The sequence below is a fragment of the Asparagus officinalis genome, chromosome 6 (assembly GCF_001876935.1).
Source record: "Asparagus officinalis chromosome 6, Aspof.V1, whole genome shotgun sequence".
NCBI lineage: Eukaryota > Viridiplantae > Streptophyta > Magnoliopsida > Asparagales > Asparagaceae > Asparagus > Asparagus officinalis.
In genome coordinates, this window is record NC_033799.1 from 27,661,224 (window position 1) to 27,664,434 (window position 3,211).

Genomic DNA, 3,211 nt, shown 5'->3' on the forward strand with positions numbered 1-3,211 from the left:
TGTAACTATGGAACTTTTGCATATATTTCTGCTTGTGTTGTTTGTGTGTATAAGTGCACAGATGGTTCTATTGTGCATGAATGTTTGTTTTGTGTTATGCTTTTCTTTCAATTCTTATGTGTTCTTTTATTTGGGTTTCTAAATAATGTATACATTTTCCTGGTTTTGTGACACACATTCGGTCTCTATTTTTATGACTATTTTAGGTTGCATGGGTTACAAATTCAGGTCAGAGTGAACTGGAGATTCCTATTGCAATTCGTCCCACAAGTGAGACTGTTATGTATCCATACTATTCTAAGTGGATTAGAAGTCACAGGGACTTATCTTTGAAGCTTAACCAATGGGGCAATGTCGTGCGTTGGGAATTCAGCAATCCTGCTCCTTTCATTAGGTATTTATATTATAATCCTTCTGCACGTGCTTGGGAATTCAGCTGCAAGCTTTTATAATCCTAAATTTCGTATAAGAAAGGCTTAAGAAGTTCAGGGCTTCCTGTTGAACAGGAAATAAACTTAAATGAGGGTTGTTAAGACAATTAAATACACACGCACATGTAGTTTACCATGAGATAATGTTCTTCTAGTCTTGTTATTCTATTTATCTCAACTGCTCTAAACTACTTTATGTATGATGTGCAAGACATTATGCATCTTTCATTTGATATCTGATATTCCTGCTATATATATTAGCAGTTTATTTTTATCATGATTGAAAAGAAAATTGAATGGATCAATCACCTGTTAAATATGTGATTTTTATCATGGGATACTAATTTATAATGGGAGTAATGCCACAAAAGAAGTATTTCCCCATTGCATGGTGTCCAAACGGGGTGAAAGTAGACATATTTAGTACTAATTTAAATTGCTCTGATCTTGTTACTGAATTCAAATATATAAAAAGATGACATGATCAATTGACTTCTCGTTAGCCGGACGCAAAGGACAGACATATTAGGCACCTCCAAAACATCAACTTCATTCTCTTGATCGAAAATGCTCACATCTCAAATGCATATCTCATGTTTTTCAAACCATTTCAAGACATTATTACCTGGTACCGTACATTCTGTCTTTGCATTAGTCTAAATTGGAAATTCCTCTGTAGGCTATACGCATAGGAATACGTTGGTTTTGGAAACACCATCAATGGTTTACGAAGATCTAAAAGCTATTTTCTATTTGGTACTAGAAAAGTATATGCTTTTCTATTTCCTTTGTAAAAGAATTTGCAGATGGTGAATAAAACTGACATTTTGACCAAGCTTAACATATATATCAATTTAATCATTCTCACTCCCTAGTAAAGAATGGATATGCGCAATTGGATACTTCTGTCCAGTTAGCCTCAACACATCCTTTCAAACGAAATATCACCAAGGTGAATCTTTAATCGATTATATGCTAATAAATATTGTTGTGCTTCATCTCAAAACATTTGTATCTCAAGCTCATGAAATATACAACAAAATTAACTCCGTACAAGGAATACGCCTTGATGAAGCCTGACAATTTGTGTTCTCTTCAGGCCCCATATTTTGTTAACCCCTGTCCTCATTAAGCCCCAAATTTATGTCAACTCTAGTCCTAATCAAACCTCATTACCTTCCCTAAAAAAACTTTTATTTAGATTCTTTTCCGGGAAAATACATTAGAATTTTATAGTAATTGTTCGCAGGTGATAGACCACGGCATATCGGAACAAATGATCAGTGCTGTGATGGAAGTTGCAAAAGAATTCTTCGACATGCCTAAGGAAGACAAGGCCGTATGCTATTCACTTATTCAGAGGATTTCAAAAAAGTCCCCAGACTTTACACGAGCCATGGCTGCAGCAATCACGAAAGACAATTAAGGAGGGACTGCTTGCGACTTGTTTACTATGGACCTGGCGATGAATTCATGCACCTCTATCCCCAAAAGCCCACCACATTCGGATACTCGACTCAACAAAGTTTTCATGCAGCTGGGGCTACAGCTAAGTGGGTTTCTATATTGTCAGGGATATCATTGTCAAATTCGTAGCAGAGGTAGAAGGGTCAGGGATATCATTGTCAAATTCGTAGCAGAGGTAGAAGGATCGGCCACCAGGATCCTAAAATTAATAACCCAGGAATTTGGACTAGGTGAAGATTACCTTAGCAGATGTCTTTTATATTTAGTACTAATTTAAATGAAGTATTTTCCCTTGTAGACATATATAATGGGCGTAATGCCACAAATGAAGTATTTTCCCATTGCATGGTGTCCAAACGGGGTGAAAGATGACATATATTGGTCATCCAATGCTAATTATTGCTTCTTTTGTGAGCTTGAAAAATTTCACTTGTATATTTCATATTTAGTACCAATTTAAATGTATGTAGGAGTCAAGAGTTTCTTTGGCAAGAAGGGCATACGGCTTTTGCAACAAAAGAAGAAGCAGATCAGGAGGTAATTACATTGTCCTTCCTTTATTATTCTTTGCCATAATGGTTTCTCAATCAGGATCAGAATTTTAGTTTATTTTATGAATCATGACAAGCCTGATGCCAGTAGCTTACCCTTCTCAATCAGGATCAGAATTTTAGTTTATTTTATGAATCATGACAAGCCTGATGCCAGTAGCTTACCCTTTCTCTATTACCATGGTTTTTACTCATATGGCATGTTATTCCTATCTATCTTGCATAATAAGGGTCATACTTTCCGTTTTCTTTTGTGTTTCACCATTAAAGATGTCGATTTTAAATATAGAAGATTAAGCAGGAGACTGTCATTTGTTGTATCTGTAGAGGTCATCATACAAAAGAGGCATAATTATTTTCTCGGCTGAACATTTTTTTCTGTTTGAAGGATATGAAATATGAGCAGGAGCAACAACAACAAATGGTGTCTGACTTAGAGTCACAAGTGAAAGCTATACAAGAACTTTTTTTTAGGCAGCCATCTTCATTGACTCCTCAAACTCGAGAACATGTGCAGGACTAGGTAATTATTTTTTTATAAAATCAGCCATCTTCATTGACTCCTCAAACTCGAGAACATGTGCAGGACTAGGTAATTATTTTTTTATAAAATCTCTTATATATTTTTATGATTGACTACTTGCACTTGAGAAAATAAGATTTTTACTTAATAAGATAATAACTGCTTAATTGATATTTTTTAATTATGTGATTTTTTTTAATTTTCCAGGCTATCCATGCAATATTAGGAGAGGGGGGTAG

At 35.1% G+C, this 3,211-nt stretch overlaps 1 long non-coding RNA gene across 1 annotated transcript; it reads left to right on the forward strand.

Moving 5' to 3' along the window:
• LOC109844901 lies at window positions 213-2,869 on the forward strand. The gene is made up of 4 exons (XR_002248164.1): window positions 213-394; window positions 1,681-2,032; window positions 2,074-2,435; window positions 2,838-2,869. It is a non-coding gene; the product is annotated as an uncharacterized LOC109844901 (long non-coding RNA).